Consider the following 16,158-nt stretch of genomic DNA (forward strand, 5'->3'; position numbering starts at 1 on the left):
TGGTTGACCAAATACTTATTTTCCACCATAATTTACAAATTCTTTAAAATTCCTACAATGTGAATTCCTGGATTTTTTTTCACATTCTGTCTCTCACAGTTGAAGTGTACCTATGATGAAAATTACAGACCTCTGTCATCATTTTAAGTCGGAGAACTTGCACAATCGGTGGCTGACTAAATACTTTTTTGCCCCACCGTATTCCCATTAAAATTATTACAAATAATCCACTCAAGAGTTTTAAAAGACTTCCACAAACGAGCATCTTATTGTGTCTTTCTCGCCATCTGCGGGTATAAGTTGAATGTTAAAGTTGACCAACTTCTCAGTTTACGGACACATCCTAGTACTGTTCAGGTGAGCGGCATTATTTATAATCTAGAATCAACTTTCACCAATTCAGAGGCGATGCAAAAGCTTGATATGTGAATTTAGCAGCATAAGCTAGTTAGTTCTCTGTGATCCCGGCACGACTCAAAATAGTTTGTCTGTGTTAGCGCTTATAATAACAATACAACTAATACTTTGTAATATTCAGGTCAGGAGATGTAAATTAGTTTTACACGACTGAATTATTCGTTTAATTCTTGAATCTCCAGCAGTTAGCTTTGTATGGACTCATTGATTGTTTACAAAGTGAGTTCGGAGAGGAAATGACGCCAGAAAGCCTCCACTCCACACAAGAAAAGGCGTCAGAACGTGCCACAGGCAGATTCATAATAAAGATGGAGGCGAGTCATCCAAGCATGCCCATGTTTCTCCTTCTGCTACATGTACAGGCGCTTTTGGAAATCGCAAATCAATACCTTAAGAGAAGGCAACAGACAATTGCAGCTATTTCAGATACAACACTTCTCAGACGGCAAGAGAACTTTCTAATGTCTGGGTCAGCTGTGAGTCTATTTACCAAAAAACTTTGTCCCTTCCTCCCGTAGATGTGATGGTGACAGGCAGTGTGTGACTACAAATATTGCTTTATGGATGTGACTGTGAAATGGCCAGGCAGTGTGCATGATGCCCGCATCTTCGCTAACTCCGCAATTAGCGCCGAGCTGAAAGATGGAACCATCCCCCCCGTGTCCCAAACAACTGCTAGAACAGGGGTCGGGAACCTTTTTGGCTGAGAGAGCCAAGAAGCCAAATATTTTAAAATATATTTACGTCAGAGCCATACCATATTTTTTTAACACTGAACACAACTAAGCGCGTGCATTTTTAAGTAAGACCAACATTTCTAGAGTATAATATGTGTCTTATTCTTTGTTATACCATTGTTATTCTGAAGTTAACTGTAGAAGGGGCGTGGCCTGCAGGCCTGCAGCGATGCGGGGTGTTGCCAGGATCGGCCTCGTAATCAGCGACAGGTGCGTAGATAGCCTACCTGGCCCTTTTTATCTAATCACCTGTCGCTCTGTTATAAGCAGCAGCCAGGAGGACAGACGGGGTTGGGCCTGGAGCCAGAGCGCGAGCGAGAACGAAAGAGAAAAAGAGAATCGCTGGAAAGCAACTGAGGGATTTATTGAAAAATAAAACAATATTGTAACCCTGAAACAGGCTCTCATGTCGGTGCTTGGTGGTCTGAAGAACCCCCAGGAGGGCAAACCCCACACTAACCAATAATAAATAAATAACTTCTTACCATTAGCGCGACTTCTTGAACAGGTGCGGTAGAAAACGGATGGATGGATTAAAAATGCATGAGAAGGTTTTATATTTTGAACGTTATTTTTAACACAGTGATTACAAGTGGAATTATTCATTACTTATCGTGTCAAGCAATGACAGCTCAGATTTATCCGAGAACCAGATGCAGTCATCAAAAGAGCCACATCTGGCTCACGAGCCATAGGTTCCCTACCCCTGTGCTAGAAGATGATCCACTCCCTGTTTTTTTTTGGGGTGACCCATCTTATCCCCCTGACGCCACAACAATACTTTGGGTATTCTCTGGCTCAAGTAATTGTTATAAAATGTATTTTATCGCATTGTGTACTTTCTCATGTCGATTAAAGATTTGATCAATTTAGGATGTCTCAGATGTGATTTACTACAATAGTGCCCCGTAGGGCGCTGGATTTTAGTTCATTGAAATACCACAACAAACTTCCACACAAAACACAGCCAAAACATGTAAAAGGCACAGCAAACTATTTACAATATAGCTCTTTTAAATAACTTCACAGTGAAGTAAAGTCATCTACTGGAAAGCTGATAGACGCTTATTTTTTTAATTTCTTTTTTTTTCACGCATGCGTACAGGGTTGTATTGCACCGGTGGACGGAAGGGGGCAGGGGTCTTAATGGGCAGCATCGTTGTGTGTGGACACGGATTAGGTTAGGTGTGATTTATCCTGGATAGGTTGATTGGCTACACTAAATTGGGCATAGTGTGTGAATGTGAGTGTGAACGTTGTCTGTCTATCTGTGTTGGACCTGCGATGAGGTGGCGACTTGTCCAGGGTGTACACCGCCTACCGCCAGATTGCAGCCGAGATAGGCTCCAGCGGTAGAAAATAGATGGATGTTTTTTACAGTAAAAACCTGGCAGCTCATTATATTGAATTGTACTGTACAATTTACAGTGTTTTTTACAACATGTTACTGATAATAGTAACATGAGCCTATCTCATGTTACTGAGATAGGCTCCAGCGACCCCCCGCGACCCCAAAAGGGACACGCGGTAGCAAATGGATGGATGGAACCTTAGTGTAAACAGGGCCTTCGTGACATCATGCAGAAAAGTACACCAATCGCTTCTTTTAAAATGTCTCTGACCATCTTGCACTTTCTGTTTTGAAATGACATGAATGTTTGTGCCACTGCCTGATAAGTGTTTGATAAGTACAGTTTTGGTAAATTGACTTAGTTGTGATTTCCCTCCCTGCATGAAAGTTTTAAAATTTGCATATATTAATGCAGTCTGAACAATAATATTTTAATGTGGCAGTGTAGCGTATCCAGATGTAAAACATCTTTTGCACAATCCGCCTTTTCATATTAAGCCATTAGGGAATGGAACCACCTCACAACAAACTTGAAAAGTCTAACAGATTACTCTTCATTCACAATTGAAGTTAAAAAGTGGCTTTGGAGCAATCAAAGTTGCTCACACGGTCACTAAGGTGGGCACTATGTTTGACAGATCAACTTAATGTGTATTATATTTATCCAAGACAACACTTTTGTTGTAAATTGTGAGGTGTGTGTTAAAACCATGTTTTTTAGGAATGATGACAGATGTGAACAAGAGTGTTTATTGTCTTTGTGGAATGATGTAAATGAGATGTGGTGGTATTATATTATAAGCATGTGTCAGTGAAAGGGCATTTTATGATTTTTCTTAATTTGATTACTTACTGTGGTATGATTTTATTGTCATAATCTTATTGCATTATTTTTGTATCCCTTTATTTTTAGGTAGCCAGGGACTGCAGATGGAAATTAGCTATAATCTGGTACAGAACATATCTGTTTTTGAGTTTAAAGGCCTACTGAAACCCACTACTACCGACCACGCAGTCTGATAGTTTATATATCAATGATGAAATATTAACATTACAACACATGCCAATACGGCCGGTTTAGTTAAATAAATTACAATTTTAAATTTCCCACGGAGTTTCTTGTTGAAAACGTCGTGGAATGATGACGCGTATGATGGCGCATGCGCATGACGTCTCGAGTTGGAGGGGACATATTAGCGCAGCACCACTAGCAGCTAAAAGTCGTCTCTTCTCATCGCGCAATTACACAGTATTTTGGACATCTGTGTTGCTGAATCTTTTGCAATTTGTTCAATTAATAATGGAGAAGTCAAAGTAGAAAGAGGGAGGTGAGAAGCTTAAGCTTTTAGCCACACAAACACACGGTGTTTCCTTGATTAAAATTCCTGGAGATAAAGCTTTACTATGGATCAGAGAGGTCAACCGAACATTGATCCCTACCACTTGTCAACCGGCAAGTTTCGGTGAGAAAATTGAGGTAAAAAGTAACCTTTTACCGGAGATCAGCGGAACTTCTGTCATGCTGCTGCTGACGTGACTAATTCCCTCAGAGACTGACCTCAAGACACCCGCGGACACACTCCTCCGACTATCAGGCACTATATAATCTCACTAAAACACTAGCAACACAATAGAAAGATAAGGGATTTCCCAGAATTATCCTAGTAAATGTGTCTAAAAACATCTGATTTGCTCACAATGCAATCGCCTTTTTTTTTAAACTTTTTTTTTCTTTTCTAGTTCTTGGCTATCATTATCCTCAGCCACGTATCATTCATCCTCGAAATTGTCGTTTTCTCGGTCCGAAGAGCTCTTTTTGTTGGAGGTTCCCATTATAAACAATGTGAAGATGTGAGGAGCCCTCATACGAGTGATGTCATCGTCTGCGACTTCCGGTAGAGGCAGGGCTTTTCTCTTAGCACCGACAGTTGCAAACTTTATCGCGGATGTTCTCTACTAAATCCTGTCAGCAAAAATTTGGTAATATCGGGAAATGATCAAGTATGACACATATAATGGACCTGCTATCCCCGTTTGGATAAGAAAATCTCATTTCTGTAGGCCTTTATTTATTTTATTTATTAAAACGGAAATGCTGATTATCGGTCCTGCTAGACACCGACCTCTATTTAATGATACAACTGTAACATTTGACAACCAAACAATTAAACAAGGCGACACGGTAAAGAATCTGGGTGTTATCTTTGACCCAACTCTCTCCTTTGAGTCACACATTAAAAGCGTTACTAAAACGGCCTTCTTTCATCTCCGTAATATCGCTAAAATTCGCTCCATTCTGTCCACTAAAGACGCTGAGATCATTATTCATGCGTTTGTTACGTCTCGTCTCGATTACTGTAACGTATTATTTTCGGGTCTCCCCATGTCTAGCATTAAAAGATTACAGTTGGTACAAAATGCGGCTGCTAGACTTAAGACAAGAACAAGAAAGTTTGATCACATTACGCCTGTACTGGCTCACCTGCACTGGCCTCCTGTGCACTTAAGATGTGACTTTGAGGTTTTACTACTTACGTATAAAATACTACACGGTCTAGCTCCATCCTATCTTGCCGATTGTATTGTACCATATGTCCCGGCAAGAAATCTGCGTTCAAAGGACTCCGGCTTATTATCAATCAATCAATCAATCAATGTTTACTTATATAGCCCTAAATCACTAGTGTCTCAAAGGGCTGCACAAACCACCCCGACATCCTCGGTAGGCCCACATAAGGGCAAGGAAAACTCACACCCAGTGGGACATCGGTGACAATAATGATCCAGTGGGACGTCTGTGACAATAATGATTATGAGAACCTTAGAGAGGAGGAAAGCAATGGATGTCGAGCGGGTCTAACATGATACTGTGAAAGTTCAATCCACAATGGATCCAACACAGTCGCGAGAGTCCAGTCCAAAGCGGGTCCAACTCAGCAGCGAGAGTCCCGTTCACAGCGGAGCCAGCAGGAAACCATCCCAAGCGGAGGCGGCTCAGCAGCGCAGAGATGTCGAGGCGGATCAGCAGCGCAGAGATGTCCCCAGCCGATACACAGGCAAGCAGTACATGGCCACCGGATCGGACCGGACCCCCTCCACAGGGGAGAGTGGGACATAGAAGAAAAAGAAAAGAAACAGCAGATCAACTGGTCTAAAAAGGGAGTCTATTTAAAGGCTACAGTATACAAATGAGTTTTAAGGTGAGACTTAAATGCTTCTACTGAGGTGGCATCTCGAACTGTTACCGGAAGGGCATTCCAGAGTACTGGAGCCCGAACGGAAAACGCTCTATAGCCCGCAGACTTTTTTTGGGCTTTGGGAATCACTAACAAGCCGGAGTCCTTTGAACGCAGATTTCTTGCCGGGACATATGGTACAATACAATCGGCAAGATAGGATGGAGCTAGACCGTGTAGTATTTTATACGTAAGTAGTAAAACCTTAAAGTCACATCTTAAGTGCACAGGAAGCCAGTGCAGGTGAGCCAGTACAGGCGTAATGTGATCAAACTTTCTTGTTCTTGTCAAAAGTCTAGCAGCCGCATTTTGTACCAACTGTAATCTTTTAATGCTAGACATGGGGAGACCCGAAAATAATACGTTACAGTAGTCGAGGCGAGACGTAACAAACGCATGGATAATGATCTCAGCGTCTTTAGTGGACAGAATGGAGCGAATTTTAGCGATATTACGGAGATGAAAGAAGGCCGTTTTAGTAACGCTTTTAATGTGTGCCTCAAAGGAGAGAGTTGGGTCGAAGATAATACCCAGATTCTTTACCGTGTCGCCTTGTTTAATTGTTTGGTTGTCAAATGTTAGAGTTGTATTATTAAATAGAGTTCGGTGTCTAGCAGGACCGATAATCAGCATTTCCGTTTTTTTGGCGTTGAGTTGCAAAAAGTTAGCGGACATCCATTGTTTAATTTCATTAAGACACGCCTCCAGCTGACTACAATCCGGCGTGTTGGTCAGCTTTAGGGGCATGTAGAGTTGGGTGTCATCAGCATAACAATGAAAGCTAACACCGTATTTGCGTATGATGTCACCTAGCGGCAGCATGTAGATGCTGAAGAGTGCAGGGCCAAGGACCGAACCCTGGGGAACTCCACACGTTACCTTAACGTAGTCCGAGGTCACATTGTTATGGGAGACACACTGCATCCTATCAGTAAGATAAGAGTTAAACCAAGACAGGGCTAAGTCTGACATACCAATTCGTGTTTTGATACGTTCTAATAAAATATTATGATCGACGGTATCGAAAGCAGCGCTAAGATCGAGGAGCAGCAACATAGATGACGCATCAGAATCCATCGTTAGCAATAGATCATTAGTCATTTTTGCGAGGGCTGTCTCCGTCGAGTGATTTGCCCTGAAACCGGATTGAAAGGTTTCACATAGATTGTTAGACGCTAAGTGTTCATTTAACTGCTCCGCAACCATTTTTTCGAGGATTTTTGAAATAAAGGGAAGGTGAGACACCGGTCGGTAGTTTACCATGAGGTCAGGATCGAGGTTAGGTCTTTTAAGAAGAGGATGAATAACCGCTTTTTTGAATGCTAGGGGAACAGTGCCCGAGGAAAGTGATAAGTTTATAATATTTAGCACTGATGGACCTAATAATACAAAGAGCTCCTTGATCAGTTTCCCAGGAAGAGGGTCAAGTAAACATGTTGTTTGTTTTATTCCATTTACACGTTGTAACAATTCCTCTAATGTTATTTCCTCAAAACGAGAGAAACTATTTTGGAGGGCAGTATCCGCCGTATATACAATCGTGTCAGTGTTAATAGAACCCCGTTGTAGCTGGGACGCATTGTCTTTAATCTCCTTTCTAATGACTTCAATTTTCTTACTAAAGAATTGCATAAAGTCATCAGCTGAGTGGGTGGAGCTACTGGAAGGAGTCCCTTGTTGGGTTAGTGATGCTACCGTACTAAACAAAAATTTAGGATCGTTTTTATTACGGTGGATGAGATTATTAGTGATTCCCAAAGCCCAAAAAAAGTCTGTGGGCTATAGAGCGTTTTCATTTCGGGCTCCAGTACTCTGGAATGCCCTCCCGGTAAAAGTTCGAGATGCCACCTCAGTAGAAGCATTTAAGTCTCACCTTAAAACTCATTTGTATACTCTAGCCTTTAAATAGACTCCCTTTTTAGATCAGTTGATCTGCAGTTTCTTTTCTTTTTCTCCTATGTCCCACTCTCCCTTGTGGAGGGGGTCCGGTCCGATCCGGTGGCCATGTACTGCTCGCCTGTGTATCGGCTGGGGACATCTCTGCGCTGCTGATCCGCCTCCGCTTGGGATGTTTTCCTGCTGGCTCCGCTGTGAACGGGACTCTCGCTGCTGTGTTGGATCCGCTTTGGACTGGACTCTTGCGACTGTGTTGGATCCATTATGGATTGAACTTTCACAGTATCATGTTAGACCCGCTCGATATCCATTGCTTTCCTCCTCTCCAAGGTTCTCATAGTCATCATTGTCACCGACGTCCCACTGGGTGTGAGTTTTCCTTGCCCTTATGTGGGCCTACCGAGGATGTCGTAGTGGTTTGTGCAGCCCTTTGAGACACTAGTGATTTAGGGCTATATAAGTAAACATTGATTGATTGATGATTGATTTATATAATTTTTTGTATTCTATTTTTTTGTTATTTTGAATTTACAATCCCCTGGCGCTGTTTTGTACTGTTTTCATAATGATTTATTTTGTTCTTTGACTTACTGTTGAAATGTATAAATACAATTTTTTTTAAATAAATTAAAAAAAAAACAAAAAAACAATGGCGCTAAATAAATACACTGATGCATGTTATTAGTTTTCCAGGTTTAAAAAAAAAACAACAACAACAAAATACAACATAATCCATTCTCAGGGCCATATTGGTGCATTGCTGGACTATAAAATGGTGGGTAAAGCTAGCAGTGTGTCGTGCAAGGTTCCACTAATATAAACTGGTTAGTTGAGCTTTCCTCAGTGACGAGTGCGTGTTTACAGAGAAGCGAGAGGCGGTAATTAGCGAAAATATGTTCGGGAATGTTTGCAAGCGAAACCGAAGAAGACGTCGATTTAGTGACAATTATTATTACCTGGACGCTGCTTGTCTGGAGGCGACCCCGTGTTGTGGTCGTCTCACCCGGCCAGGAAATTGATGTTCTTGACGACTAAACGAGACGGTTAATCTGCTGGTTGTTATTCGCCTTGCGTCCCGTCGTGTGGCGGGTGAGCTCACCGGGAGGATCCGTCCTCCACTTCGAGGCGAAACTGAGGCTTTGCTGCTTTTTCTTTCCTTCCTTCCTCCGCTCCGTTGCCTCAACTACATGATGTCTCGGCTGGCTAGTGGCTACCGGGGTGTGGGCCAATGACTCTGGCTGGGGGCGGGACTTCCTGACAGAGATATGGAAGTGACGCTGTTAATAGGAAGTAAGGCGTTCCAGAATTGCCGGGAAAAGAGGGAGACTGAACAGAAGGACGTTCCATCCATCCATCCATTTTCTACGGCTCATTCCCTTTGGGATCACGGGGGGGCGCTGGTGCTTATCCCAGCTACAATCGGGCGGAAGGCGGCGTACACCCTGGACAAGTCTCCATCTCATCGCAGGGCACAGAGGACATTGACGTTACCTGAACCTAATTGATTGATTGAAATTTGTATTAATCTCGACTCCAAACATCCCAGAATAAGCTAGTCCGGTTACTTTTAGACCTCCACCCCAGATCACACCTCAATCCAACCCACTTCTCCAAAGTGGGCTGGCTCAGGGTGGAGGACAGAGTAAAATAACTTGCACTGAGCCTAGTCTATAAAATCCGCTACACCTCCCTGATACCGAAGTACATGTCAAACTACTTCCTTAACGTTAATGACCACCATAACCACAACACCAGGGGGAGCTCCACAAACCACGTTAAACCCAGATTCCGATCCAACAAAGGTCTTAACTCATTCTCTTTCTATGCCACATCAATGTGGAATGCACTCCCAACAGGTGTAAAAGTAAGTGCATCTCTATATTCCTTCAAAACCGCTCTAAAACAACACCTCCAGGCAACTTCAACACTTTACTAATACCCTCCTCCATTCACATCCCATATCCCCGGATTATAAATAACCTAATGTACTTCTAATGTATATACTTGTTCTTATGCTATCTGAACTCACTATGTTCTCTGCTGGCTGTACATTTCCTACTAAATAAGACCTATTTAGTAGGATGCAATTGTTGATGACTGAAGTTCTGATATCAACCAAAGCTCCTCATCCCACCCCCCGGATTGTAAATAATGTAAATAATTCAATGTACATACTATGATGATTAACTTGTGTGATGACTGTATTATGTTGATAGTATATATTTGTACCATGAATTGATTAACGTGGACCCCGACTTAAACAAGTTGAAAAACTTATTCGGGTGTTACCATTTAGTGGTCAATTGTATGGAATATGTACTGAACTGTGCAATCTACTCATAAAAGTATCAATCAATCAATCAAAGAAGCATTCACAAGGGTGTGCACATTTATGTACGGACCAATAAATACGTTGGTTCTTTTGTTGTTGAGAATCAAACAGTCCCGTGCAAATAATTTGGTCGAATTCCAACAGCCCCCAACCACACCCCGCCCCCCGCCCCCCACCTCCCGAAATCGGAGGTCTCAAGGTTGGCAAGTATGTATTTGGGTGTTACCATTTAGTGGTCAATTGTACGGAATATGTACTGAACTGCGCAATCTACTAATAAAAGTATCAATCAAGTAGATTGCGCAGTACAGTACATATTCCGTACAATTGACCACTAAATGGTAACACCCACATACATACTTGCCAACATTGAGACCTCCGATTTCGGGAGGTGGGGGCCGGGGGGCGGTTGGGGGCTGTTGGAATTCGACCAAATTACTTGCCAAGGGCGTTTACTTCTGTAATCTTCATCGCAGTGTACATCCCTCCTTCTGGAGATGAGGCCCCTGCTTGCGACACCATTCATGCCGCTGTGGCTAGGCAACAGACCAAACACCCCGCTGTTGCTAGGTAACAGACCAAACACCCCGATGCCCTCGTTCTTATTTTGGGTGACTTAAATCATGCTTCTTTGGACTCAATGTTACCCACTTCCCAGCAATATGTGTACTGTGCAACACGGGACAATACATCTCTGGACCTACTGTATGCTAATTCAAAAGATGCATACAGCGCTACTGCCCTGCAAAAACCTCCAACAGAATAACATTCGGGATGTTTTGGAAGGACATTAAAACCATCACAGGGTTCAATAACAGAACCAAATTGCTGGACGGGGGTGTAGACAGAGCCAACGAGCTGAACTTGTTTTTCAATAGATTTAGCAATACACCCCTTACTGGCCCTACCCCCACTACTCCTGTCCTCACACCTTTGCTGACCATCAATCCACAAACTCCTTCACTGTTGCCTGCCTCTGCTGTTTCTCATCCCTTCATTTCCACCCCCACTGAGAATGCCAGCCCGGTGTGTCTGACACCTGGCCATGTGAGACGACAGTTGGAGAGAGAGTCAACCCAGCCAAGTCAGCAGGCCCTGACCAAGTCAACCCCTGGGTCCTGAAGACTTGTGCTGTTCAGCTGACTGAGAACCTGCACTTTATTTTCAACCTGAGTCTGAAGTTAAAAAGGATACCAGCGATATGGAAAACATCCTGCATAGTGTCGGTACCCAAGAAGCCCATCCCATCGGGCTTAAATGACTTCAGACTGGTTGTCTTGACGTCTCATGTCAAGAAGGTCCTCGAGGGACTTGTGCTTGATCAGCTCAGACCCTTGGCGGCTCCTTCCCTGGACCCTCTACATTTTGCGTATCAGCCACATGTAGGAGTGGATGATGCTGTTATATACCTGATGCATCATGCTCACTCTAACCTGGATGGTGGGAGGGGCACTGTGAGGATCATGTTCTTTGATTTCTCCAGTGCCATTAACACCAATCACCCAATCTGATGAGCAACAAGTTACTAAGGATGGGTGTCAGTTCATCCATTGTCTCCTAATTACTTGTCTGATAGGCCCCAGTTTGTGCAATTGGGGAGCTCCCTGTCGGATACTGTGGTCAGTGGTGGAGGTGCTCCACGAAGGACTGTCATGTCTCCTTTCCTGTTAACCCTGTACACCTAAGACTTCCAGTATAGTTCTAGGTTCCGCCACCAGCAAAAATACTCCAATGACTCTGCTGTGGTCGGGTCTATCAAAGAGGCGCATAGATTGCTGACTTTGTGGAGTGGGCTCAGGCGAACCTTCCGCTCCTTAATGTGTACCAAGGAGCTGGTCATCGACTTCAAGAAGAAAATTACTCCAGTTGAAACTACCAACAACCAGGGTCGGGAGGTGGCAGTACCTGGGAGTCCACTCCAACAGCAGACTGGACTGGAAGGACAACAGCAAAGCTGTTTACAAGAAGGGCATGAGCAGACACTTTTTCACGAGGAAGCTTGGATCCTTTAATGCATTGTTTTTCAACCTTTTTCGGGTCAAGGCACATTTTTTGCGATGAAAAAATCCGGAGGCACACCACCAGCATAAATCATAAATTTTTTTTTTTTTTTTTCCAATCATTTGTATATGTAAATAAATATGGGGGGAAATGACCCTTTATTCGAATTTTATGTTAAAAACCCCACCAAAAAATAGAAAAACAAAGTGTTTGTATTTGTTTGGTGTCAAAGAGCAATAACGTCTAAAAAATATGATTTTCATTCATATAACAAATGGTTTTGACACAGGAAAGTTGTATTTTCAAAGTAAAAGCGGGGATACTGTTGTATCTTTAAGTCTAGCATGCTCTTATAGTAACACCGTGGTTTTATATTATTAACACACGTGGAGACAACTCGAAGCAGATTTGCATCAAACATGTACTGTTTTTATAATGTTTTATATTTGACTTACTGTTTGTAATTGTTGAAATGTATAAATAAACATTGAAAAAAATAAAAATAAAACATCGACCATTATCTCTTACATGGCAACATTCTGACCCCTAGTGGTGGCCGTCGGAAACACATGGTAGACAAGCACACGAGTACCGTAATAATTATCCCCGCTTTTAGTAAATTCAAAATAAAACTTCCGGTGTCTGCAAATGAAAAAAGAAAAAAAACATCCGTTTTGTTTTTTTCCCCACATTTGTTTTTACTGGGGATTTACATTTGTGTACTCTGAAATATTAAATGAAAACTAAACCGTTTTTTACGATAGAGGTATTGCTCTTTGACACAGTGAGTTTCAGTTTCCCTCAGCCCAGGACATGATTTATTTAGTATTTGCCGTGTAATTCTGGATTAGATAGATTGTACTTTATTGAATCCTTCAGGAATCAAAAAATTCTAGGACAGTACCTACAAGTCGTAAGCACAAAAAAAAAAATCTTGCAAGTGCAAAAACTCCGAATCAAACCACTTTTGGATAGACATCCAGCTCCTGTTTTCCAGGCAAGAAAGTTTATTTCCTCCAGAACTTCCTCTGTTTTCAGGTCAACTCTGTAGTGCAAGTTTGTTTACGCCAGTTTTTCTGAATTATTTTCTGTTACCCCCCTCTCTTGTAAGAAGAAAATATTTACGTCGCTGTAAATAGTATAATTTTTCTATAAAACTGTTAACCGTTTAGTCTATAAAATCCGCTACACCTCCCTGATACATGTCAAACTACCTCCTTAACGTAAATGACCGCCATAACCACAACACCAGGGGGAGTTCCACAAACCACGTTAAACCCAGATTCCGATCTAACAAAGGTCTTAACTCATTTTCTTTCTATGCCACATTAATGTGGAATGCACTCCCAACAGGTGTAAAAGTAAGTGCATCTCTATATTCCTTCAAAACCGCTCTAAAACAACACCTCCAGGCAACTTCAACCCTTTACTAATACCCTCCTCCATTCACATCCCATCTCCCCGGATTATAAATAAACAAATGTAAATAATCAAATGTACTTCTAATATATTTACTTGCTCTTATGCTATCTGAACTCACTATGTTCTCTGCTGGCTGTACATATCCTACTAAGTAAGACCTACACTGTTTTGATTGATTGATTGATTGATACTTTTATTAGTAGATTGCACAGTACAGTACATATTCCGTACAATTGACCACTAAATGGTAACACCCGAATAAGTTTTTCAACTTGTTTAAGTCGGGGTCCACGTTAATCAATTCAATGTCCATTTCTCTGTTGAGGCAATTGTTGATGACTGAAGTACTGATATCAACCAAAGCTCCTCATCCCATCCCTCATATTGTAAATAATGTAAATAATTCAATGTATATACTATGATGATTAACCTGTGTGATGACTGTATTATGCTGATAGTATATATTTGTACCATGAATTGATTAACGTGGACCCCGACTTAAAGGCCTACTGAAACCCACTACTACCGACCACGCAGTCTAATAGTTTATATATCAATGATGAAATATTAACATTGCAACACATGCCAATACGGTCGGTTTAGTTAACTAAATTGCAAGTTAAAATTTCTCGCGGATTTTCTTTTTGAAAACGCCGCGGAATGATGATGCGTGCGCGTGACGTCACGGACTGTCAGGAAATATTAGCTCAGCACCAGTTACGGCTAAAAGTCGTCTCTTTTCATCGCATAATTACACAGTAATTTGGACATCTGTGTTGCTGAATCTTTTGCAATTTGTTCAATTAATAATGGAGACTATAAAGAACAATGCTGTTGGTGGAAAGCGGTGGATTGCAGCTGTCTTTAGCACCGGGACACAGCCGACGTTTCTTTGTTTTTAACACAGAGCGGTCAAGCGAACATGTTTCTCTACGTCAACCAGCATGATTTTGGATGGGAAAATTGTGATATATATATCTTACCGGAGACATCATTGGATTATTCATCCTCCTGCAGTAGCTGTTTGAAAGGCAGCTCTGAGCTTGGCTCCTCAGCTTCTCTCTGAGACACTGCGTGTTCACCGCAGCCATCCGACCTCGAGGTATGTCTTTACAATCTCACTAAAACACTATTAAAACAATAAGCAGATAAGGGATCTTCCAGAATTATTCTAGTAAATGTATATAATTACATCTGAAACGCTCACACTGCCGTCGCCCGGAGCCGTCGCTTTTTATTTGTTTTTATTATTTATTTATTTTTTCTAGTCCTTCGCTATCAATATCATCATCCACGAATCTTTCATCCTCGCTCAAATTAAAGGGGAAATTGTCGTTTTCTCTGTCCGAATAGCTCTTGCTGCTGGAGGCTCCCGTTATAAACAATGTGAGGACGTGAGGAGCCCTCACCCTTGTGACATTATCGTCTGCGACTTCCGGTAAAGGCGAGGCTTTTTTATCATCACCAAAAGTTGCGAACTTTATCATCGATGTTCTCTACTAAATCCTTTCAGCAAAAATATGGCAATATCGAGAAATGATCAAGTATGACACATGTAACCGGTGGGCTTTTCCTCTACGTTGTGTGGCTTTTATGGAAGACGACCGACACCATGGGTTTCTCAGATGCACTTTACTGATAATACAGAACACAATGGTCATCAAAGACTTTCGGCCATCGTCGAGCCCCTCTCCCTTTATTGTAGACAAATAGTGTGGGCTTAGTTACATTCAAGGTAAAATAAAAACATACCTGATAATACAGAATACAATTGTCATCAAAAACTTTGTGCCATCGTCGAGCCCCTACACAAATATAATAATGAACAAGAAATGAGTCGAAGTTCTTAACAAGACAAAACATTTTCTGTCGTCGCATGGACGCCTACCTCTCCCGTTATCGTAGACAAAAAGAGAAGTTGGAAGGCATGTCCAACGCATATAATGACAAAACATCAAACAATATTCAGGTATTTACATGTAACTTACATATTTTGTGTAATTATAAGTGAAGTGAATTATATTTATATAGCGCTTTTCTCAAGTGACTCAAAGCGCTTTACATAGTGACACCCAATATCTAATTTCCATTTAAACCAGTGTGGGTGGCACTGGGAGCAGGTGGGTAAAGTGTCTTGCCCAAGGACACAACGGCAGTGACTAGGATGGCACAAGCGGGAATCGAACCTGCAGCCCTCAAGTTGCTGGCACGGCCACTCTACCGACCGAGCTATGCTATGTAATGATTACTTGAAATACACAAGAAAGCAGATAAGAATAATAAAACATTAGAAAATAAATTATTTACAAGACATAGTTGACCCTGTTACACACATAGAATGGACCTGCTATCCCTGTTTAAATAAGAAAATCTAATTTCAGTAGGCCTTTAAACAAGTTGAAAAACTTATTTGGGTGTTACCATTTAGTGGTCAATTGTACGGAATATGTACTGAACTGTGCAATCTACTAATAAAATTATCAATCAATCAATCCTCTGCATAACATTGTAGGCCTATGAACATTAAAGGAAACAACACACCATGCAGTCTTTCCTCAAAAAAAATATGTTCCCCTCCTGGCATTGTTGAAAAAAGTTAGAGAACAAGACGGTCAGTATATATTTTTAAGAATGCATTCAAAACAGAAACATACACCAATTCATATTTTTTTTAAATTTCGGAAAGACAGAGTTAAAAAAATAAATACAATTATTTAGCATCTGGAGTCGCACTCCATTCCAGTAGATGGCAGTAACGCTCACCAA

At 41.6% G+C, this 16,158-nt stretch overlaps 1 protein-coding gene across 1 annotated transcript in view; it reads right to left on the bottom strand.

Annotated features, from left to right (window-relative positions):
- The window catches only part of abhd17b (abhydrolase domain containing 17B, depalmitoylase), a 54,045-nt gene extending 45,157 nt beyond the window's left edge, over positions 1–8,888 (bottom strand). Inside the window, exon 1 of the mRNA XM_061897846.1 lies at positions 8,594–8,888. The gene's annotated coding sequence lies outside the window, so the exon portion shown is untranslated. The remainder of the gene's footprint in view (positions 1–8,593) is intronic.
- Between the last annotated feature and the right edge of the window lie 7,270 nt (positions 8,889–16,158).

The sequence above is a fragment of the Nerophis ophidion genome, linkage group LG01, assembly GCF_033978795.1.
Source record: "Nerophis ophidion isolate RoL-2023_Sa linkage group LG01, RoL_Noph_v1.0, whole genome shotgun sequence".
Lineage (NCBI taxonomy): Eukaryota > Metazoa > Chordata > Actinopteri > Syngnathiformes > Syngnathidae > Nerophis > Nerophis ophidion.